The following is a 25,329-nucleotide window of genomic DNA, read 5'->3' as shown; positions in this document are numbered from 1 at the left end:
GGACGTGTGGCGGACGAACCGACTGCGTATCCGGATTCGTCTCGTCGTTCTGAGCAACTTTGATGTACAAAGTATTTTCATCCGAGTTACGGATTATTTTATATGATTTTTCAAAGTTTAAAACAAATTTTGTAAATATTTTAAAAATTAAAATAAAGTTATTGCATCAGCATGACATCATCGTGACATCGGTCAGGGTCAACAGTTAGCTCTAACCGGGTTGACTGGTCAAAGGGGCAGTGGGGCCCAATCATCATTGTCTATTTAATTAATTAACAGTTAAATAGCTAACTAATCAGACTAATTAAATTAGGTTAATTAACAGGATTCATTAAATTAATTAATTACTAATTAATTATTTAAGTAATTATGTTTTTAATTATATTTTTTTAGAAAAGAGGGCGTGGGGCCCCGCTGTCATAGGCCCAACTAAAACTAAGCCTAATATAAACTAGTCTAACAAAAGGGCTTGTTTTAACTGGGGATTAGTCCCTAAGCTAGCAAAGGGCTGGCCACACATGGCTGTGGCAAAAGCCAGCCATACACACAACTCACGCACACACACATTGCGCTCTCACACACCATGGCCATGGCCTTTGCCGTGGCTAGCAGCAAGCAGAACAGAGGCAGGGCAGCGCAGAAGCACGCAAGGAGCATCAGCAGTGCGGCGCCAGCTACGCGGCAGTAGCGGCCAGCAACAAACGGAGCAGCAGCGCAGGCACGCACACGAAGTAGGGGCGGGCGAGCACGGGACAGCAGCAGCGACAACAGGAAGCACCGGCAACAACGACAGCAGAAGAAGTAACAGGCGGCAGCGAGCGCATGCACGTATGCGTACACGGGGGTTCGAGCTCGACGGAGATGACGGCCTACGGCGTCCAAATTGAAGGGCTAAAAGGGGACCCGAGGGAGAAGCTCACCCCAGTTCTCGTGGACGAGGTTAGAAGGTCGGAGGCGCCCCGGAGCAGTGGCAACAACGACGAGTTGGTGACGTCCGCAGCGGAGAAGGGCTCGATGGCGAGCACACGGACCGTCCCGGCTTGAGGTGATCCCCGGAGCGGACGGATCCGGCCGCGACGGACCTCCTGGACGTGCTCCCGCACGCTGGAGACGATGGTGGCCGCGGATGACGGCGAGGAGGTCGGCGGGGCAGAGGCGGACCGGTCAGGGCGCCGCGACGTCGGCGGGCGCAGAAGGAGGGGGCGCGAGGGGGGAAGGACTGCGAGGGGGCTAGGGTTTCAGGGGCGTTAACGGAGCCTTGTAGGTGGGGCAGGGGTCGCCGATGGCCGCCACCGCGGCCAAGGCACCGTGGATGGCTGCCACAGCCCCCTCCGTCTCCTGTAGCGACGGGAAGGGAATGGCAGGGGTGGGCTGGGCCGTTTTTCTTGGGCTAATGGGCCACGTGGCCCAGTAGATTAGTTTTTGTTTTTTACTTTTCTTTTGTATTTTTCCTTTTGTTTTCTATTTCTTTTAATTAGCTTCTGTTTTCCATTTAAAACTTGAACCAAATGACTTTTGTAAAAAGTGGAGCCTTGACATATAAATAGTATGCAATAAGCTACACTGCCACCAAAAGTCTAGTCCTCAAATAATTTAGTTTGATATTTTATTAATTAGTAAAGGCATTTCAATAATTATGTTTGCTACTATTTTATTTATATTAGAGAATTTAAACACTTTATAAAAATGTGGTTTCCTCACCATAATTACCTATGCATTATTTGTCACCGGTTGTACTTTTTACTTTTGACATTTGATTTTTTTTCTAGTTTGACTTTATTTTAAAATTTGAATTTCGAATCGATTTTGAACTACGCAAGAGTAACAACAGTAATTGAGGTGACATGGCATCATCAGGCGAGGGTTACTGTAGCTTAATTATCCAGGCATCACAATTCTCCTCGACTACAAGAAATCTCGTCCCGAGATTTAGGAGGCGGAGTAAGGGGGAAAGATCTGGTTACGAAATTCTAACGAGTCTTCTTGGTCTTGTTTACTCTTCTCGAAACGGTCAATCCACTTCATCGATGTCTTCATTTGTCTACTTCAGGTCATCATGATGAATTAGGCATCATTTCTTCGAGATCTTCATTGTACTTACGAAAAGGATAAGGGGTAGCTTTGGAAGGACGGACCTCTACAAGGTTGCTTATCTGGTAGATAATATCAGGGAAGGTGGCGGAAAGTAACTCTCAAATTAAAACTGAAGAAATTATCGAGAGCAAAGTAAGGAGATGCTAACTAGAAGTTTCAAGCACATAGGCAATCGTTTGTTGCCTGAAATGAAGTGTGAAAGGGGTTCAGAACAATGGGATTAAGTATTGCGTCTGATATCAGATTATATCACTAGGCAGGTGGCCCGTGAATTACACACGAAGTCAAGCTCGAGGAATAACTTTGGCAACAAGTTGTATAGGAGAGTCAGGTTTTGATCCTGTGGAACTGTGGGTTATGGGCCCACCATGTGGGTTAAAGTAGAAGGAACGGTGACATCTTGCATAGTGATGGTGGCAAGGCACGTCAGAGGGTAGCCTGTCAGTTATGTTGGCAACAACATTGGTACCAAGGGCGAGGGACGAAGAGAACCATTTTCCTGCTCGTCGAAATGAGGCAGACCAATAGGCAAAGTTCTCGTCCATCGGTGGTGACCGGAATATCATCAACAATAGTAACAGGGTCTAACTAACACGGTTGTTCACCAAGGTGTTTACATAAGCAGGAGAATAATACTGCTTAGATCATATAGATCACAAGGAAGGTTAAACCAAACAATGCAAAGGAAAATAGGATTATCAGATTAAACCGAACAATGGAAAGGAAAATGTGTTTAAACACATATTTCAAGGGTGTATCCTTCCCAAGGACAAGTAGAGCATGATATCCATGACATGATATAAAGTTGAAAACCCTTTAGGTAAAGGGAGAGAAATTTCATGCCATTACCCATACAACGGTGTTTGGATAATTGATAAGAAAATTTAGCATTGTGCTTCAAATGTTTTTATTGAAATTCGAAGTACCACAGACATGCTTCGAGATAGCATTGACATGGTCTTCAGGTGAAGATCAGACTTTGGAAACACAAAGGATCCATCAGGAATAACTTGTAGAATAAGTCTTACAATTTCTTCATGGAAGAATGGATAACCTTGCTAAAAAGAAAACTATAACAATAGTGCCTTCGGCCAGGTGTGCTAGGCATGACATCACCTTACCAAGTCATATAAAGACCAATGTTATAACTCTTGGAAATATGTTCCAACCATCATGTCTGACCGAGATTCAGATCTGGTCGGTGTTAGGATACATCAGACTCAAGGTGCCTGAGAAGAAAAGGTGTAACACACATTGACAAGATGACATTGTAAGATTCTTGGAAATGAACTATGGAAGCAAGTTTCAAAACAAGAGTTCATCATTAAACCAAGGAGAGGATGGGGTGGCTGATGGACTCAGCGAGAATTCCTCGAGATTTCCAAAAAGTTGGATTTCCACAGTTATGTGAACAAGGAGATAACATTTGTCAGATCAAATGATATAATGAGGTATGCTGGAGGAAAACATACACAGTTAAACATTGGTTGAAAGGTGCCCAAAGTATGGCCTTAGGTAGCATGATCAAATGTTAGAATGGTGATTCAGTGATCAATAGTCTAAGAATGAACGTTCGACCATTAACTTCAAAGCAATAGGGTTGCTAGAAGGGCAGAATCCAAACAGCACCGTTCACCTGTTGGTATCCCGGTTAGAACCAACACGGGGAGCAAGAAAGAAAGGTGATGGTGAGAAGTATTACCTGTATCAAGAATCCTTAAGAGGTGGTGAAATTCTCACGACTTTCTTGACATTAAAGATGGTAATACTCCAAGGTAAAGAAGAACAAATGCTGGATAGCAAGGAACTCAAGGTATAACACAAAACACGAACAAGTTTGTGTTGGAGGGCAAGTATGGTATTTCTCATCATGAACTCAATTGATATCTTGGAAGAGCTCGGAATGCTGATGATGATCACGACACATTTGTCGAGAGATTTCATGAAGATGTAATCAATCGGTGATGACATCTAGTCAAACGAATGATAAGCGGAAGGTTATTGGAACCATGGTTACGACACAAACTCGAAATCAAGCTTGCGGTTCAATCCGAAATGATATGATGAGGAAAATCGACGTAAGCTTAGCTCATCGTCGAGAATTGTGCTCCGTGAAGAAGGACCAGGTACCACAATTAAAATTTAGCACGATAATGATATAGCCGATCGGGCTAGGAATGACTTGAAGGATTATTAAACTCATAAGAAATGGAAATTACTTAGAGTTAATGAATCGGATTTCAGACTCGATTCACTATCGGTGTCCCTGAGTGCCTAACAACTCAGAACCCAGGGAAAAATTGAAATCAGTGAGAAATAATACTTGAAGAACTCACAAGAAGTAATATGGTTCTGTGATTTTATCAAGATACCATGGGGTAATACTCGAAGGTAGAACATAATAGAGGTTGCAGGGGTGCATTGATCTACAGAAGACATGTGCTTTAACTAGTCCGAGAAATGGAATCAAGGAGAAAATATGATCGGAAGCACGATTGCAAAGGACCAATTCACAGATATCAAATGATATTAAATGAAGGAAATAGTTATTATTACAAGAGGCTTCCATGATAGGATATACATCGTGTCCATGGGCATGAACACAAAGGTTCAAGGTTGACTCCCATTTCCTCAATGCATAACCTTCCATTCACCTCTCGCTTTTCGAAAATGACATTAGTCGTTGACAGTTTTACCTGGTGCAATACCAGATAAGTATGACATGTGAAATTTTTCAGGATCACATAGATTAAGGAAGGCATAGGTTCAACCCATCGGGCCATCATAGAAACATATACCACAAACTTCAGGAGCGAATAACTCAAGCTCGGGAGCAGAGCCTGGTTGACAAAAGCAGGGGTTATAATTTTACCAAAGGCATTATATACCCATGGAAAGGCTCACAAGGTTATTGAATATGAAGGAGACTGTCGGATAATAATCCAACAAGGGGTCTTGGGGTCTACAACGGAGCTGATGCGAGTATCGATACTCAATCAGAGGAAGAAAGAATGCATGGGCATCATATTATAGAATATCGGAAAGTATCTTTGGATTCTTCTGGTACAGCAGACGATCATCTGTAATAAGGGGTTTTCCGGGAGAAAGTATTATCGAGAACCTAGAGTCAGAGTTAGTAAAATCCTTTAACCCGAATAGAAGAGATGTCAGAGTCCCAGAGTATAGGTCGAGGAATAAAAGATCCTACTACCACCAAATGGCGCCGTGTGCCCGTAAGACACACATCCATGTTAGTAAAAGTTTTGCAATGTCTAGACTCGACTTCGGCCAAGGAGTTGGAAAGGGGGATTCCTACAGGCAGTCGGCTCTGATACCAACTTGTGATGCCCCCAATTTGACCGTACACTAATCATACACGCAAACGTGTACGATCAAGATCGGGGACTCACGGGAAGATATCACAACACAACTCTACAAATAAAATAAGTCATACAAGCATCATATTACAAGCCAGGGGCCTCGAGGGCTCGAATACAAGAGCTCGATCATAGACGAGTCAGCGGAAGCAACAATATCTGAGTACAGACATAAGTTAAACAAGTTTGCCTTAAGAAGGCTAGCACAAACTGGGATACAGATCGAAAGAGGCGCAGGCCTCCTGCCTGGGATCCACCTAAACTACTCATGGTCGTCGTCAGCGGGCTGCACGTAGTAGTAGGCACCTCCCGAGTAGTAGTAGTCGTCATCAACGGTGGCGTCTGGCTTCTGGACTCCAACGTCTGGTTGCAGCAATCGGATATAGGAAAGGGGAAAAGGGAGAGAAAAGCAACCGTGAGTACTCGTCCAAAGTACTCGCAAGCAAGGAGCTACATTACATATGTATGCATTGGTATCAAAAGGAAAAGGCTACCATATGTGGACTGAACTGCAGAATGCCAGAATAAGAGGGGGATAGCTAGTCCTGTTGAAGACTACGCTTCTGGCAGCCTCCGTCTTGCAGCATGTAGAAGAGAGTAGACTGAAGTCCTCCAAGTAGCATCGCATCGCATAATCCTACCCAGCGATCCTCTCCTCGTCGCCCTGTTAGAGAGCGATCACCGGTTGTATCTGGCACTTGGAAGGGCGTGTTTTATTAAGTATCCAGTTCTAGTTGTCATAAGGTCAAGGTACAACTCCAAGTCGTCCTGTTACCAATGATCACGGCTATTCGAATAGATTAACTTCCCTGCAGGGGTGCACCACATTTCCCAACACGCTCGATCCCCTTTGTCCGGACACACTTTCCTGGGTCATGCCCGGCCTCGGAAGATCAACACGTCGCCGCCCTACCTAGGCACAACAGAGAGGTCAAAACACCAGCCTAAATCCTATGACGCAGGGGTCTGGGCCCATCGCCCATTGCACACCTGCACGTTGCGTACGCGGCCGGTGAGCAGACCTAGCAACCTCCATTACAAAGGAAGTTTCGTTACGCGGTCCAACCCGGCGCGCGCCGCTCAGTCACTGACGTCACGAAGGCTTCGGCTGATACCATGACGTCGAGTGCCCATAACTGTCCCCGCGTAGATGGTTAGTGCGTATAAGCCAGTGGCCAGACTCAGATCAAATACCAAGATCTCGTTAAGCGTGTTTAAGTATCCGCGAACGCCGACCAGGGCCAGGCCCACCTCTCTCCTAGGTGGTCTCAACCTTCCCTGTCGCTCCGCCTTAAAGTAACAGTCGGGGGCCGTCAGGAACTCAGGCCCACCACTACCTGGATGGAGCCACCTGCCCCTTCAGCCCCCATCTACGAACAGTATCATAAGTAATGTAACAGTATAAGTATATATCATATGCCCGTGATCACCTCCCGAAGTGATCACGGCCCAGTAGTATAGCATGGCAGACGGACAAGAGTGTAGGGCCACTGATGGAACACTAGCATCCTATACTAAGCATTAGGATAGCAGGTAAAGGTAACAACAGTAGTAGCAAGGACAGGCTATGCATCAGAATAGGATTAACAGAAAGCAGTAACATGCTACACTACTCTAATGCAAGCAGTAGAGAGAAGAATAGGCGATATTTGATGATCAGGGGGGGGGCTTGCCTGGTTGCTCTGGCAAGGAGGGGTCATCTTCGATATAGTCGAACACACGAACATCGGCAGCGGTCTCGGAGTCTACCGGAAAGGAGTAACGGAGGGGGAACACAATAAGTAACATAGCAATCAAATGTAACACAAAGCAAGACGCAGCAACACGTTGTGCTAGGGGTGACCTAGCGTAGGGATAGGCGATACCGGCGAAGGGGGGAAACATCCGGGAAGGTATTCCCGGTGTTTCAAATTTTCAGACAGACGGAATGGAGGGGGATTGTTGCATGTTCGCGATTCTAGGGACGTGTGGCGGACGAACCGACTGCGTATCCGGATTCGTCTCGTCGTTCTGAGCAACTTTGATGTACAAAGTATTTTCATCCGAGTTACGGATTATTTTATATGATTTTCAAAGTTTAAAACAAATTCTGTAATTATTTTAAAAATTAAAATAAAGTTATTGCATCAGCATGACGTCATCATGACATCGGCAGTGTCAACAGTTAACTCTAACCGGGTTGACTGGTCAAAGGGGCAGTGGGGCCCAATCATCATTGTCTATTTAATTAATTAACAGTTAAATAGCTAACTAATCAGACTAATTAAATTAGGTTAATTACAGGATTCATTAAATTAATTAATTACTAATTAATTATTTAAGTAATTATGTTTTTAATTATATTTTTTTTAGAAAAGAGGGCGTGGGGCCCCGCTGTCATAGGCCCAACTAAAACTAAGCCTAATATAAACTAGTCTAACAAAAGGGTTTGTTTTAACTGGGGATTAGTCCCTAAGCTAGCAAAGGGCCGGCCACACAGGGCTATGGCAAAAGCTAGCCATACACACAACTCACGCACACACACATTGAGCTCTCACACACCACGGCCATGGCCTTTGCCATGGCTAGCAGCAAGCAGAACAGAGGCAGGGCAGCGCAGAAGCACGCAAGGAGCATCAGCAGTGCGGCGCCAGCGGTACGCGGCAGCAGCGGCCAGCAGCAAACCGAGCAGCAGCGCAGGAACACACACGAAGTAGGGGCGGGCGAGCACGGGACAGCAGCATCGACAACCGGCAGCACCGGCAACAACGACAGCAGAAGAAGTAACAGGCAGCAGCGAGCGCACGCACGTACGCGTACACGGGGGTTTGAGCTCGACGGAGATGACGGCCTACGACGTCCAAATTGAAGGGCTAAAAGGGGACCCGAGGGAGAAGCTCACCCTGGTTCTCATGGACGAGGTTAGAAGGTCGGAGGCGGCCCGGAGCTGTGGCAACGACGACGAGTTGGTGACGTCCGCGGCGGAGAAGGGCTCGATGGCGAGCACACGGACCGTCCCGGCTTGAGGTGATCCCCGGAGCGGACGGATCCGGCCGCGACGGACCTCCTGGACGTGCTCCCGCACGCCGGAGACGACGGTGGCCGCGGATGACGGCGAGGAGGTCGGCGGGGCAGAGGCGGACCGGTTAGGGCGCCGCGACATCGGCGGGCATAGAAGGAGGGGGCGCGAGGGGGGAAGGACTGCGAGGGGGCTAGGGTTTCAAGGGCGTCGACGGAGCCTTGTAGGCGGGGCAGGGGTCGCCGATGGTCGCCACCGCGGCCAAGGCGCCGTGGATGGCTGCCACGACCCCCTCCATCTCCTGTAGCGACGGGAAGGGAATGGCAGGGGTGGGCTGGGCCGTTTTTCTTGGGCTAATGGGCCCCGTGGCCCAGTAGATTAGTTTTTCTTTTTTACTTTTCTTTTGTCTTTTTCCTTTTGTTTTCTATTTCTTTTAATTAGCTTCTGTTTTCCATTTAAAACTTGAACCAAATGACTTTTGTAAAAAGTGGAGCCTTGACATATAAATACTACACAATAAGCTGCACTGCCACCAAAAGTCTAGTCCTCAAATAATTTAGTTTGATATTTTATTAATTAGTAAAGGCATTTCAATAATTATGTTTGCTACTATTTTATTTATATTAGAGCATTTAAACACTTTATAAAAAAGTGGTTTCCTCACCATAATTACCTATGCATTATTTGTCACCGGTTGTACTTTTTAGTTTTGACATTTGATTTTTTTCTAGTTTGACTTTATTTTAAAATTTGAATTTCGAATTGATTTTGAACTACGCAAGAGTAACAACAGTAATTGAGGTGACATGGCATCATCAGGCAAGGGTTACTGTAGCTTAATTATCCGGGTGTCACACCATCCTCCGTCTACCGCCACGTACATCAACGGGATTCATACCGCGCGTGCACAATTATGCACTCAAAATACCTTGGGTATCGGCGGAGGCAATATATGGACAGCCCTATAAAAAGGTTCGGCCTTATACGGCCTTCCCCTTTATTTAACCATCTTTTCTTTTTTACCACAGGTGAATCAAAACCCACTCATTCTTTGGACCCATCAGGACTCTTTCCAAGCCCGCTTCCGTATACACGGCCGAAGGCCTTTCCTTCAAAGGAATCTTTCTTATTTGGGGCAAAAAGCAGCGCAGACGTGCGGCAGGAAGACCACAACTTTGCTTAGGAACCTGCATAGAGCTTTTCCCTTAGCCCTAGACCCCTGGCATGTAAAATGGCCTTGGTGATTATGGTACCTTCTGTAAGATTATGTTTTGACGTATCAATTAGATTTTAGTGAACCAAAACTCTTATTTGGTATCGTTTTTTATTCCACCTGTTAAGTGGTCCCACATACACACCTCGGCATAAAATTGCCAGGGGCTCTATAAGGCAACATATGTGTTGCCAAACAGAAGTCCGTACAGCTTAACAGCACAATTCGGCGTCCCGAGCATGGCATTATATGCATCGGCTCCGAATCATGTCTTTGGGCAATAGTTGGGTTGCCCGGCTCCTGTGCTTGCTACCTTACGTTCCGTCTGGTCGGCTAGGGTAGTAAAGGGAGAACTACTGCGATTGTGTTTCTGGTTTGTCCTGTTAAGCACCTCAGTAGAGCAAGCCGAAAACTGACTGTAATGATGCGGCGAGAGCTGGTCAGCCACTCGGCGATTCAGTACAATCCTTAGTGATTTTTCCGTATTACACAAAGGACCATTTCCCGGTCAAATATGTAATGCATCCGCATCAGGGTAGCGGCGTACATACTAGGGGATATCTAATAGACCCATTGTCAAACTCCTATTGCTAAGTGAGAGCAATAAAACCGAATAGTCTGATTGCCTGGTTCGCCGCACTAACACCTCCTTCAAGGACCAAGACGTTGGGTCAAGTGTAGTTATGTGCAATCCCGAACACCCCAGTAGCATCTACATGGGGGCTGAAGCTGACGACTGGGAACTCTCAGATATAATAAACGGCCACATAGGAGGATAAAAACTTTTCATCAAGGAATGAATATATTACAAAACATTTAGTTTATAACATCCCCGAACAGTTCGGACCCTTTTATTCGAACACTACGTCCTTAGAGCATTGGCCCTCTATAAGGCGAGCAACTTTAGCACATCCTCAAAATAGCGCTCTGGTGTGCGGTGGGCCTTTCTTTTGGGAGGACCCTCAACTGCCACCTTTTTGGCATTTATTTTCACCCAGTGCATCTTAACACGGGCGGAAGCCATACGTGCTCCTTCCATACAGGATCACCTCTTGATGGAGTCAATTCGGGGCAGCACATCGACGAGACGCCACACGAGGCCGAAGTAGCTGTCCGGAATGAATTCAGTTGGCCACATCCGGACTATGACGTCCTTCATGGCCGTGCCAGACATCTTATGCAGCTCTGCGCATTGCGCCATCTGGTCATTTAACAGTAGGGGACGCTCTTGCCCCACAAACTTCGACCAAAAGAGCTTCTCCGACTCATACCCCTCCTGAGCCTGGAAGAATTGGGCGGCGTCCGCAGCACTCATCGGCAGATCCACATATGCGTCTGGAGAACTCCACAGTCGATTAAGCAAGGCATACTTCCAGTCCCTAAACTTAGCCTATAAAAGAAAAGGCTTACCGGCCGCTATCTGACCGGCTTGACAGATTTCTTCGCACGCTGAGCGGGATTCAGACTGTGCTTCCGAAGCATCTTGAAGGGACTTGGTGAGTTCGATTCCCTTCGCCTTATTTTCTGTTTCCAAGGACTCACACTTGGCGGCGGTGTCCTTGAGTTTTTGATCCATCTTGGTCACCTGTTCCTGAAAACGGCGCCGAGCGGCCTGTTCGGCTGTCAAGTCCGCAGCCGCCTTATTGGCGGCTGCCTTGGTTACCCTTGCTTGCTCCTTGGCTCGAGCAAGCTCTCTTCTAAGGGCTTCCACTGCGGTGGCACCATCTGTACAAGCACGCACATTGCAGATTTTGACTTTCCACAGAAAACACAGACATAAAAAGGCATACAGGAAGATGTATCTGCTACCATGCACCTGGTCAAGCCGCGTGTTAACAAGGACTAGGTCCTCCTCGGCTCACTCCAGTTTCCGCTTGAGTTCGGTAACTTCTGCAGATTGGGCAGTCACTGTTAACAGTGAAGCCTGTTTTAATCCAAATAAAACAGTGTGTTACCACCTGATAATTGATTATTGATCCTCTGCTCGCTTTTCTTTTAAAAACGGAATAGAGTCCCAAGGGCTACCATCTGTGTACATGCATGTAGTTCACAAAAATGATCAAAAACATTACATTGTGTACCTCAAAACCTGCTAGCAGGCTGGAGAAGGCTTCATTCAGCCCGCTCTTGGCGGACTGAATCTTCTCAGACACCATGCCCATCAGGGTGCGGTGCTCCTCTAGGACGAATGCACTTTGAAGTGCACCCGCAATTGTATTCGACGCCTCCGGATTAGTAGAGGTCACCGCTCCCTCTTCGCATGTAGGAGGTTGTTCACCAGACCCCGGGGCCATATGGGTCTCCGGAGTAGTCTGTGGCTGGGGGACGGATTGACCGGGGCCGTCTTCGCCGGTCTTCATGAAGACTGTCCCCCCCGGCCCTCCGGTAGCCAAGGTATTACCCTCTGGAGCCGTTAAATCGCCCCCCGCATCTCTTCAAGGCTCAGGGAGGGCCTATGAGACGTCACCTCAGTGTTATCCGCCCTAGGCGGTGGGGAGGCTAATGGAGGCGACCCGCTCTCCATCATCTCTGATGGCAGATCCCCCGAGACGAAGATAGTGGGGGAAGATCACGGGCCGGACTAAAAGACCGAACTTAGAGTTACCATCACAGTTCATTAATTGAATAAGTGCGAAAAATCCCGGACCACTTACGAGTCGGCTTGGGGCTTAGTCCGGCACCGATGCTTCGGGACAACCTCGGCGTCTGACTTCGAGTCATCGGGGAGGGTAATTTTGTCCCTCTTGGACGCTTCGGCTTCCAGGTCTTCAGAGGCTGCCCTCTTTTTTCCCTTGCAAGGAGGATCTTCTTCTTCCTCCTCCTCGTGATCATCATCACCCTCGTGTGAGGACTAGGCATTAGCGTCTCTGGACACTGCGTCCGAAGTGGCCCCCTCTTTTTTCTTCTTCTTGTCCTTCTTTGTCGGTGCTTGGTATGGCGCTGGGACCAGCATCCTCATTAGAAGGGGGTTGGCTGGGTCTTCAGGGAGGGGAGCCGGACACCGGATCTGCTCTACCTTCTTAATACAGACTTGTTTGGGGATGGATTACTTAGCGCCTCAGGTTAACAAAGCTTATTGGTGTTCGGAGTTTTTAGAATTTACCTCGGAGGACGGATGGTTACAGTCAAGGCCGGTGTCGTCTGAGGACCTTGGCCATGATTTCTTCTTCTTAAAAAGCAGTTTCCAGACCCCTTATGCGATGTGCCGTAGAACCATTGTAGGGTCCGCGGCCCTTCCGGATTGAACTCCCACATCTTGAGGGGCCGCCTCTGGCAGGGAAGTGCTCAGCGGATCAGCATCACTTGGATTACGTCGGCAAGGGTGACGTCCTTCGCTGTCATGCTCTTGATGTGTTTCTGCAGTAGCAGCACCTCAAGGACCGACCCCCAGTCTGGACCCTTGTCGGTCCAGGATGTAAGCCTCAGCGGGGGTCTGGATCTAAAGGCTGGTGCAGCTGCCCACTTGGAGCCATGGGGTTCTGTGATATAGAACCATTTGTGCTGCCATATTTTGACAGTGTCCACAAAGACTCCCTTTGGCCAATTGACTTTGGGGAGCTTGCTCACCATGGCACCACCACAGTCCACGTGTTGCCCATTGACCACCTTCAGTTTCACATTAAAATTCTTGAGCCAAAAGCCGAAGTGTGGAGGGACACGGAGGAAGGCTTCACACACGACGATAAACGCCGAGATGTGAAGGAACGAATTTGGGGCCAGATCGTGAAAATCCAGCCCGTAGTAGAACATGAGACCCCTTACAATGGGGTGAAGGGCGAATCTGAGTCCACGGAGGAAGTGGGGGATAAACACCACCCTCTCACTGAGCTTTGGAGTGGGGGGTTGACCTCCGCCGGATCGGGAAGCCTGTGCTTGATTTCCGCAGTCAAATACCGCGCTTCCCGCAACTCCTTGATGTTTTCCTCCGTGACGGAGGAGGACACCAACTTGCCTTGAGAGCCGGCCATGGTCGGAGGAGTTTGGGCATTTGAGCTCGGGGACGGAGAGGCAGAGAGAATGAGGCGTGGGGTGGAACAGATGGGTTCTATCCACTTATATGGACTGCGAATATCAAGCGTCCCCCCTTCAAGCCTTAAAACTCGCATGTTCCCAAGGGGTCATGCGAACCGCACGGTTAGGTTACCAAAACTCGTATTGATGGGAATCCCGTAATAAGGGGGCACAATCTCTGCTTTGACAAGACGTGTTGCTAGAGGTTGCGTCTCGAAACGCGAAACTGGAGGCCGAAAAGCGGTTTGAAATAATAAAATGGCCGGACGTAACGTCTCACAAGTGAAATCTTCAGAAGACAGAACTTATCTGTATCCCACCCTTGTGATTCACAGGTATGACTATTGTACAGAGCCGGATATAGTACTGATGATCAACTACTTCGAAATATTTGGAGGAGGAACCCACCTTGCCATGCCGAAGACAATCTGCACGCCGGACACATTGTCATTGAAGACTGGTTCAGGGGCTACTGAGGGAGTCCAGGATTATGGGATCCTCGGGTGTCCGGGCTATGTGATATGGGCCAGACTAATGGGCCATGGAGATACAAGACAGACAACTTTCCCCCATGTCCGTATGGGACTCTCCTTGGCATGGAAGGCAAGCTTGGCATACAAATATGAAGATTCCTTTTCTGTAAACCGACTCTGTACAAACCCTATTCCCCTCCGGTGTCTATATAAATCAGAGGGTTTAGTCCGTAGAGGCAATCACAATCATAATCATACAGGCTAGACATCTAAGGTTTAGCCATTACGATCTCGTGGTAGATCAACTCTTGTAATCCCTATACTCATCAAAGTCAATCAAGCAGGAAGTAGGGTATTACCTCCATCTAAAGGGCCCGAACCTGGGTAAACATCGTGTCCCCTATCTCCTGTTACCTTTGATCCTTAGATGCACAGTTCGGGAACTGATAACCCGCAAGTATAGGGGATCACAACAGTTTTTGAGGGTAGAGTATTCAACCCAATTTTTTTGATTCGACACAAGGGGAGCCCAAGAATATTCTCAATTATTATCAGTTGAGTTGTCAATTCAACCACACCCGAAAGACTTAATATCTGCATCAAGTAATATGGAAGTAACGATAACGGTGGCAAAAGTAATAGTAGTAGGTTTTGTAGCAAGCGTAAGAGTGGCAACGAAAAAGTATCTAAGCAAAGATCAATATGTGAAAAGCTCGTAGGCAATGGATCAATGATGGATAATTATGTCGGATGCGATAACTCATGCGACAGTTGTGACATAGGGTGACACAGAACTAGCTCTAGTTCATCAATGTAATGTAGGCATGTATTCCGAATATAGTCATACATGCTTATGGAAAAGAACTTGCATGACATCTTTTGTCCTACCCTCCCGTGGCAGCGGGGTACTATTGGAAACTAAGGGATATTAAGGCCTCCTTTTAATAGAGTACCGGACCAAAGCATTAACACTTAGTGAATACATGAACTCCTCAAACTACGGTCATCACCGAGAGTGGTCCCGATTATTTTCACTTCGGGGTTGCCGGATCATAACACATAGTAGGTGACTATTCCCTCGCAAGCTAGGATCAAGAACTCACATATATTCATGAAAACATAATAGTTCAGATCTGAAATCATGGCACTCGGGCCCTAGTGACAAGCATTAAGCATAGCAAACTCATAACAACATCAATCTTAGAACATAATGGATACTAGGGATCAAACCCTAACAAAACTAACTCGATTACATGGTAAATCTCATCCAACCAATCACCATCCAGCAAGCCTACGATGGGATTACTCACGCACGACGGTGAGCATCATGAAATTGGTGATGGAGGAAGGTTGATGCTGATGATGGCGAAGGATTCCCCTCTCCGAAGCCCCGAACGGACTCCAAATCAACCCCCCGGTGAAGATTAGGGCTTGGCGGTAGCTCAGTATTGTAAAACGCGATGAATCCTTCTCTCTGATTTTTTCTCCCCGAAAGTGAATATATGGAGTTGGGGTTGGGGTTGGTGGAGTCTCAGGGGGCCCACGAGCACCCTCGTGGACAGGGTGTGTGCCCCCTGATGCTAATTCCGTCGCCAATATTTTTTATTAATTCCAAAACGTGTCTCCGTGGATTTTCATGTGATTCTGAGAACTTTTATTTCTGCTCAAAAATAACACCACGGCAATTCTGCTAAAAACAGTATCAGTCCGGGTTAGTTCCATTCAAATCATGCAAGTTAGAGTCCAAAACAAGGGCAAAAGTGTTTGGAAAAGTAGATACATTGGAGACGTATCAACTCCCCAAGCTTAAACCTTTGCTTGTCCTCAAGCAATTCAGTTGACAAACTGAAAGTGATAAAGAAAAACTTTTACAAACTCTATTTGATCTTGTTGTTGTAAATATGTAAAGCCAGCATTCAAGTTTTCAACAAAGATTATGAACTAACCATATTCACAATAACATTTAGGTCTCATGTTTACTCATATCAATGGCATAATCAACTAGCGAGCAATAATAATAAATCTCGGATGACAACACTTTCTCAAAACAATCATAACATGATATAACAAGATGGTATCTCGCTAGCCCTTTCTGAGACCGCAAAACATAAATGCAGAGCACCCCTAAAGATCAAGGACTGACTAGACATTGTAATTCATGGTAAAAGAGATCTAGTCATAGTCATACTCAATGTAAATTAATAGCAATGAATGCGAATGACAGCGATGCTCTCCAACTGATGCTTTTTAATAAGAGGAAGATGACTCAACATAAAATTAAATAGATAGGCCCTTCATAGAGGGAAGTAGGGATTTGCACAGGTGCCAGAGCTCGAGTTTTGAAACAGAGATAAATAATATTTTGAGTGGCATACTTTCATTGTCAACATAACAACCAAGAGATCTCGATATCTTCCATGATACACATATTATAGGCGGTTCCCAAACAGAATGGTAAAGTTTATACTCCCCCACCACCAACAAACATCAATCCATGGCTTGTCCGAAACAACGGGTGCCTCCAACTAACAACAATCCTGGGGGAGTTTTGTTTGCAATTATTTTGATTTGAGCACGGACTGGGCATCCCGGTTACCAGCCATTTTCTTGTGAGTTATGAGCGGAGTCCACTCATCATGAGAATAAACCCACCTAGCATGGAAGATATAGACAACCCTAGTTGATACATGAGTTATTTGAGCATACAACACAAAATTTCATTTGAAGGTTTAGAGTTTGGCACATACAAATTTACTTGGAACGACAGGTAAATACCACTTATAGGAAGGTATGGTGGACTCATATGGAATAACTTTGGGGTTTATGGAAGTGGATGCACAAGCAGTATTCCCGCTTAGTACAAGTGAAGGCTAGAAAGAGTCTGGGAAGCGACCAACTAGAGAGCGACAACAGTCATGAACATGCATTAAGATTAATCAACAATGAATGCAAGCATGAGTAGGATATAAATTACCATGAACATAAATATCGTGGAGGCTATGTTGATTTTGTTTCAACTACATGCGTGAACATGTGCCAAGTCAAGCCACTCGAATTGTTCAAAGGAGGATACCAGCCTATCATACCATATTACAACCATTTTAATAGCATGTTGGCACGCAAGGTAAACTATTATAAACTCCTAGCTAATTAAGCTTGGCACGGGAAACTATAATCTCTAATTGTCATTGCAAACATGTTTCATTCATAATAGGCTGAATCAGGAATGATGAACTAATCATATTTACAAAAGCAAGATAGGTCGAGTTCATACCAGCTTCTCTCATCTCCATCAGTCCATCATATATCATCATTATTTCCTTTCACTCGCATGACCGAACGGTGTGGATAATAATAATAGTGCATGTGCATTGGACTAAGGTGGAATCTGCAAGCATTTAATACAGGGGAGAAGACATGGTAATATGGGCTCTTGGTTAAATCAACAATAATGCATATGAGAGCGACTCAACATTTTCATCATGGTCTTCTCCTCTCGATCCCCAAAGAATAAGAAAAGAAATAAAAGTATTTACACGGGAAAGCTCCCAACAAGCAAAAGAAGAACGAGAAATGTTTTTGGGTTTTCTTTTAATTACTACTACTACAGGGATGGAAAGTAAACTAGCTAAAAGCTACAACTAATTTTTTTTTCTTTTTTTCTTAAGGTTTTTCAAACACACAAGAAGAATGCTTAGAAGAGAAAATAAACTAGCATGGATAGTACAATCAAAAAGTATGAGCACCGACAACTGGCATGAGTGTGTGAACATGAATGTAATGTCGGTGAGAAATACGTACTCCCCCAAGCTTAGGATTTTGGCCTAAGTTGGTCTATGGCCACTGCTGGCCTGGTGGATATCCAAAGTCGTAGCTGGGGTTGTACTGAGATGCATCAGCTAGTACCTGAAGAGCTGCAGCTTGGAGGCGAGCTTCCTACGTCGTCCTCTCGTACTCGTTCGCCTCCTCCCTGGTTATAACATATCTCCTTTTTGCCTGGAAGTTAAAGAAAGTAGGAGCAGGGAGGGCAACATGGACAATGCGATGTCTGTCAAAGATTAGTCGATACTGGAGGAACTGTTTGTTCCTCTCAAGAAACTGATGGCGGACAATAGCATTATAATCTAGATAAGCAGGAGGCGACTCTATATCATTTCCATGTATGGGTATACCAAGATAATTAGCTACACGAGTTGCATAAATCCCACCAAACAAATCTCCACTGATACCGTTAAGATGCAACCTTCATGCTACAATGCCCCCCAAGTAATATTGTTTATCGCCTAATACCCCACTCATGAGGACACAAAGATCTGGAACGCACATGTGACAAGCCTCATCTTTACCATTAATGCATCTACCAATAAAGAGAGCAAAATAATGTATGGAAGGGAAATGAATGCTCCCTATGGTAGCTTGTGTGATTTCTCTAGATTCCCCCAAAGTGATACTAGCAAAAAAGTCTTTAAATTCAGATTTGCGAGGTTCACTAACATTGCCTCACCGCGGGAGTTTACAAGAAGTATTAAAATCTTCCAGGTCCATGGTATATGATTTATCATAAAGATCAAATAAAACAGTGTGAGAATTGCGCGATGATGTAAATTTAAACCTACTCACAAAGGAATCAGTTAGGTAGTGGTAATGTAGGCACTTATCTGAGACGAAGTTCTCAAGATCAGCATTACACACATATGCGTCAAATTCATCCTTGATGCCTGCCTGGACCATAAACTCCTCTGATGGCCATTCACAAGGCCTCACTTGAGCTTCCCTCGGTGGTTCATCGTCCGGCTCATGTATCGTGAGCCTTGGTCCTTGCTTCCTTGAGGAACCACCTTCGTACATTTTCCTATGCATTTTTATTTCTCTGAAAAATTTCTGAAATTTTTAGTGACTCAAAATAAAAGTGAACCAAACTCAAGAAAATTGATAGCAACTACTCCCACAAGTGCCTAGAGGCTATATCGTGCATTAAAACTACTTTTGACCATATAAATTTGACATCCAAGCTCAGGAACAGGCTCACCTTAGCAGCAAAAAATTGCAATAAATAAAGCACTAGAACAAAAACTAATTGGACCATTGGAGGAGTCACATACCGAAGAACAATCTCCCCAGATAGTTTTGTGAATGGAACTTTGAGCAATGAGATCGAAAATGGTTGCAAGATGAGATAGAACACGGGTTTGAGCTATGGGAGGATTTTTTCTGGAGGAAGACGAAGTGAGTGGGTGCTGGAATAAGTGGAGGGGGTCCACGAGGCAGGGAGCGCGCCCCAGGAGGGTGGGCGCACCCTGTACCCTTGTGGACAAATGGTGGGCCCCCCTGGTGTGTTCTCAGTGCGAGGAATTCTTAAATATTATACAAGAATGATATATCATTTTCAAGACATTTGGAGAACTTTTATTTTCGGGGTATTTTTATTGCAAGGATAATTCAGAAAATAGACAGAAAATACTATTTTTGCTTTATTTAGTATAAATAATAGAAATTAAAGGGAGGGTACAGAGACATCCATCTCATGCTCATCAAAAGGAATCCACTAACAAGGTTGATCAAGTCTTGTTAACAAACTCTTTCTGAATAACATGAAACTGGAGAATTTTCGAATAACACAGGTTACCTCAACGGGGATATGCATGTCCCCAACAATAAGAATATCATATTTCTTGTTGATAGTAGGAAGAGGGAATTCAAAACCTCCAATAGTAATTGTTGAAAATTTTCCAATAGAATTGATACTGTGGACTTGAGGTTGTTTCCTCGGAAAGTGTACCGTATGCTCGTTACCATTAACATGAAAAGTGACATTGCCTTTGTTGCAATCAATAACAACCGCTGCAGTATTCAAAAAGGGTCTACCAAGGATAATAGACATACTATCGTCCTTGGGAATATCAAGAATAACAAAGTCCGTTAAAATAGTAACGTTTGCAACCACAACAGGCACATCCTCACAGATACCGATAGGTATAGTAGTTGATTTATCGGCCATTTGCAAAGATATTTTAGTAGGTGTCAACTTATTCAAATCAAGTCTACGATATAAAGAGAGAGGCATAACACTAACGCCGGCTCTAGGATCACATAAAGCAGTTTTAACATAGTTTCTTTTAATGGAGCATGGTATAGTTGGTACTACTAGATCTCCTAGTTTCTTAGGTATTCCACCTTTAAAAGTATAATTGGCAAGCATGGTGGAAATTTCAGCTTCTGGTATCTTTCTTTTATTTGTAACAATATCTTTCATATACTTAGCATAAGGATTCATTTTAAGCATATCAGTCAAACACATACACAAAAAGATAGGTCTAATCATTTCAGCAAAGCGCTCAAAATCCTCATCATCCTTTTTCTTGGATGGTTTAGGAGGAAAAGGCATGTGTTTCTGAACCCATGGTTTTCTTTCTTTACCATGCTTCCTAGCAATGAAGTCTCTCTTATGATAACATTAATTCTTTGATTGTGGGTTATCAAGATCAACAACAGGTTCAATCTCTACATCATTGTTATTGCTAGGTTGAGCATCAACATGAACATCATCGTTAACATTATCATTAGGTTCATGTTCATTACTAGATTGTGTTTCAGCATCAGAAATAGAAATGTTATTGGGATTCTCAGGTGTATCAACAACAAGTTCACTAGAAGCATGCAAAGTCCTATCATTTTTCTTTTTCTTCTTCTTAGAAGGACTAGGTGTATCAACATTAGTTCTCTAAGAATCTTGCTCAACTCTCTTAGGGTGGCCCTCAGTATACAAAGGTTCCTGAGTCATTTTACCCCCTCTAGTCATAACTCTAACAACATTATCATTTTTCTTATTATTTAATTCACTGAGCAAATCATCTTGAGCCTTAAGCACTTGTTCTACCTGTGTGGTAACCATAGAAGCATGTTTACTAATAAGTTTAAGGTCACCTTTAACTCTAGACATATAATCACTCAAGTGTTCAATCATATAAGCATTACGCTTCAATTGTCTACCAACATAAGCATTGAAGTTTTCTTGTTTAATAATAAAATTATCAAACTCATCTAAGCATTGGCTAGCAGACTTATTACGAGGAATATCACCTTCATCAAATATCTAGAGAGAATTTACCTTCACTACCTATGTCGGGTTATTAAGACCATGTATTTCTTCAATAGGTGGTAAATTCTTAACATCTTCAGCTTTAATACCCTTTTCTTTCATAGATTTCTTTGCCTCTTGCATATCTTCCGGACTGAGAAATAGAATACCCCTTTTTTTTGGAGTTGGCTTAGGAGTTGGTTCAAGAAGTGTCCAATCATTATCATTACACAACATATTATTCAATAGCAATTCAGCTTGATCAACAATTCTTTCCCTGAAAACACAACCAGCACAACTATCCAGGTGGTCTCTGGAAGCATCGGTTAGTCCATTATAAAAGATATCAAGTATTTCATTTTTCTTGAGAGCATGATTAGGCGAAGCATTAAGTAATCGGAGAAGCCTCCCCCAAGCTTGTGGGAGATTCTCTTCTTCAATTTGCACGAAATTATATATTTCCCTTAAGGAAGCTTGTTTCTTATGAGAGGGGAAATATTTAGAAGAGAAGTAATAAATCATATCTTCGGGACTATGCACACAACCAGGAGCAAGAGAATTAAACCATGTTTTAGCATCACTCTTTAATGAGAATGGAAATAACTTAAGGATATAGTAGTAACGAATTTTTCCTCATGAGTGAATAGGGTGGCTATATCATTCAATTTAGTAAGATGTGCCACAACAGTTTCATATTCATAGCCATAAAAGGATTAGATTCAACCAAAGTAATTAACTCGGCATCGAGAGAGAAATCATAATCCTTATCAGAAATACAGATAGGTGAAGTAGCAAAAGCTGGGTCGTAGTTCATTCTAGCATCCAAAGACTATTCTTTCAGCTTAGCTAACAGTTTCTTAAGATCATATATATCTTTGCAAGCAAAAAGGTCTCTAGCAGTTTCTTCATCCATAACATAACTCTCAGGCACATCAGGCTATTCATATCTAGGGGGAGAATCTTCATCATCACTTTCATCAATATTATCTGTTTCAATAATTTCATTCTCTCTAACCCTAGCAAGTTGTTTATCAAGAAATTCACCCTTCACCTAATTGCACATTATTATCAAGCATAGAAGTAGTTTCATCATAAGCATCATGCATTGCAGAAGTGGCATCATCAATAACATGTGACATATCAGAATCAATAATAGATGTAGGTGTCGCAAATTAACTCATAACAGAAGGAGAATCAAGTGCAGAGCTAGATGGCAGTTCCTTACCTCCCCTCGTAGTTGAGGGAAAAATCTTGGTTCTTCCATCTTTCAAGTTCCTCATAGTGATCAACAGATATGAATCCCAAGTGACTCAAAGAATAGAGCTATGCTCCCCGGCAACGGTGCCAGAAATGGTCTTGATAACCCACAAGTATAGGGGATCGCAACAGTTTTCGAGGGTACGGTATTCAACCCAAATTTATTGATTCGACACAATGGGATCCAAAGAATATTCTCAAGGATTAGCAGTTGACTTGTCAATTCAACCACACCTGAAAGACTTAATATCTGCAGCAAAGTATTTAGTAGCAAAGTAATATGGAAGTAACGGTAACGGTGGCAAAAGTAACATTAGTAGGTTTTGTAGCAATCGTAATAGTGGCAACGGAAAAGTAACTAAGCAAAGATAAATATGTGAAAAGCCTGTAGGCAATGGATCAATGATGGATAATTATGTCGGATGCGATTCCTCATGCAACAGTTATAACATAGGGTGAAACAGAACTAGCTCCAGTTCATCAATGTAATGTAGGCATGTATTTCGAATATAGTCATACATGCTTATGGAAAAGAACTTGCATGACATCTTTTGTCCTACCCTCCCATGGTAGCGGGGTCCTATTGGAAACTAAGGGATATTAAGGCCTCCTTTTAATAGAGTACCGGACCAATGCATTAACACTTAGTGAATACATGAACTCCTCAAACTACGGTCATCACCGGGAGTGGTCCCGATTATTGTCACTTCGGGGTTGCTGGATCATAACATAGTAGGTGACTATTGACTTGCAAGATAGGATCAAGAACTCACATATATTCATGAAAACATAATAGGTTCAGATATGAAATCATGGCACTCGGGCCCTAGTGATAAGCATTAAGCATAGCAAAGTCATAGAAACATCAATCTTAGAACATAATGGATACTAGGGATCAAACCCTAACAAAACTAACTCGATTACATGGTAAATCTCATCCAACCCATCACCGTCCAGCAAGCCTACAATGGGATTACTCACGCATGGCGGTGAGCATCATGAAATTGGTGATGGAGGAAGGTTGATGATGACGATGGCGACGAATTCCCCTCTTTGGAGCCCCGAACGGACTCCAGATCATCCCTTCCGATGAAGATTAGGGCTTGGCGGCGGCTCCGTATCGTAAAACCCGATGAATCCTTCTCCCTGATTTTTCTCTCCAAAAGTGAATATATGGAGATGGGGTTGAGGTCGGTGGAGTCTCAGGGGGGCCACGAGGTAGGGGGGCGCGCCCAAGGGGGGGTGCCCTGCACCCTTGTGGACAGGGTGTGGGCCCCCTGATGCTGATTCTTTCGCCAATATTTTTTTATTAATTCCGAAACGTGTCTCTGTGGATTTTTCAGGTCATTCTGAGAACTTTTATTTCTGCACAAAAATAACACCATGGAAATTCTGCCGAAACAGCGCCAGTCCGAGTTAGTTCCATTCAAATCATGCAAGTTAGAGTCCGGAACAAGGGCAGAAGTGTTTGGAGAAGTAGATACGATGGAGACGTATCAGGACCCCCTACCCGAGATCTGCTGGTTTTGACACCGACAATGAGCATCATTAAATTGGTGATGGGGGTAGGTTGATGATGACAACGACGTCGAATTCCACCCTGCGGAGCCCCGAACGGAGTCCAGATCAGCCCTCCCGATGGAGAACAGGAGGTGACGGTGGCTCCATATCGTAAAACGTGATGAATCCTTCTCCGTGATTTTTTCTTGGTGAATAGGTATATATGGAGTTGGAGTTAGATTCTCGAATATCTTTCTGCCAGTATTTTTTATATATTCCATCAAAATTCTTCGTAAATTTTTAGGACAACCCGAGAACTTTGATTTCTGCACAAAAACAACACCATGGCAATTCTGCTGAAAACAACATCATACCGTGTTAGTTTCCTTCAAATCATGCAAATTGGAGTCCAAAATGAGAGAAAAAGTGTTTGGAAAAGTAGATACGACGGAGACGTATCAACTCCCTCAAGCTTAACTCATTGCTTGTCCTCAAGCAATTCAGTTGACAAACTGACAGTGACAAAGAAAAACTTTTACAAACTTTGTTTGATCTTGTTGTTTCAAATACGCCTAACCAATGTTTAGGTTTTCAACAAATATTATGAACTAATTAACCATATTCACGATAACATTTAGGTATAAAATTTACTCATATCAATGACATAACAAACTAGCGGGCGATAATAAGATATCTCGGATGACAACACTTTTTTTCAAAATAATCATGACATAGTGGTATCTCACTAGCCCTTTCTGAGACTGCAAAACATAAATGCGGAGCACCTCTGAAGTTCAAGCACTAACTAGACATTGTAATTCATGGTAAAAGAGACCCAGTGACACTCACACTCAATATCCACTAAACACAAAGCATAAAAATGACAATAGTGCTCTCCAACTGGTGCTTTAATGAGAAGATGATGACTCAACAATAAAGTAAATAGATAGGCCCTTCGCAAAGGGAAGCAGGTATTTGCAGAGGTGCCAGATCTCGAAGCTTTTAAAACAGAGATGACTATAATTTTGGGGGGTATGCTTTAATTGTCAATGTAGCAACCGAGAATTTTCAACATCTTCCATGCTAGACACATTATAGGTGGTTCCAACACAGAAACATAAAGTTTTACTCCCCTTCCACCGACAAAGACAAGCTATGGCTAGCCGAGTCCTCGGGTGCCCTCCATACCAACAACAATTTGAGGGAGTTTTATTTCATTATTATATTTTGATTTTGATCATAGGACTGGGCATCCCAATTACCAGCCACTTTCTCGTGAATGACAAGCGAATAAACACTCACCATGAGAATAACCTACCTAGCATGGA

General features: G+C 44.1%; 1 pseudogene; it reads right to left on the bottom strand.

Moving 5' to 3' along the window:
- Positions 1-12,967: 12,967 nt before the first annotated feature.
- LOC147990524 (uncharacterized) overlaps positions 12,968-25,329 on the bottom strand; it is a 75,556-nt pseudogene continuing 63,194 nt past the window's right edge.

Source organism: Triticum urartu, chromosome 1A (assembly GCF_056163025.1).
Source record: "Triticum urartu cultivar PI428250 chromosome 1A, HENAU_Tu73, whole genome shotgun sequence".
In the NCBI taxonomy this organism is placed as follows: Eukaryota; Viridiplantae; Streptophyta; class Magnoliopsida; order Poales; family Poaceae; genus Triticum; species Triticum urartu.
Note: the sequence above shows the minus strand (reverse complement) of the source record. Positions and strands in the feature narration are given on the sequence as shown.